The 349-nt window shown below is 42.4% G+C and overlaps 1 protein-coding gene across 1 annotated transcript in view; it reads left to right on the top strand.

Moving 5' to 3' along the window:
* Window positions 1–349, top strand: part of LOC107678269 (cytochrome P450 2K1-like) — an 8,770-nt gene that overhangs the window by 6,126 nt on the left and 2,295 nt on the right. The gene's annotated exons all lie outside the window — the stretch shown is intronic.

The following is a 349-nucleotide window of genomic DNA, read 5'->3' on the forward strand; positions in this document are numbered from 1 at the left end:
CAGAGCCAGTGGTGGTTTTGTAGGCAAACATTAATGCCTTGAATTTTATGCGAGCAGCTACTGGTAGCCAGTGCAAATCGATGAACAGAGGTGTGACGTGTATTCTTTTCGGCTCATTAAAGATGAATCTTGTAGCGGCATTTTGGATTAATTTTAGAGGTTTGATAGAAGTGGAAGACCTGCCAAGAGAGCATTGCAATAGTCCAGCCTGGATAGAACAAGAGCTTGAACAAGGAGTTGTGTTGCATGTTCTGAAAGAAAGGGCCCGATCTTCCTAATGTTGTATAAAGCAAATCTGCAGGACCAGGCAGTTTTAGCAATGTGGTCTGAGAAATTCAGCTTATCAATC

Source organism: Sinocyclocheilus anshuiensis, unplaced genomic scaffold, assembly GCF_001515605.1.
Source record: "Sinocyclocheilus anshuiensis isolate Anshui unplaced genomic scaffold, SAMN03320099.WGS_v1.1 scaffold1764, whole genome shotgun sequence".
Classification (NCBI taxonomy): Eukaryota; Metazoa; Chordata; class Actinopteri; order Cypriniformes; family Cyprinidae; genus Sinocyclocheilus; species Sinocyclocheilus anshuiensis.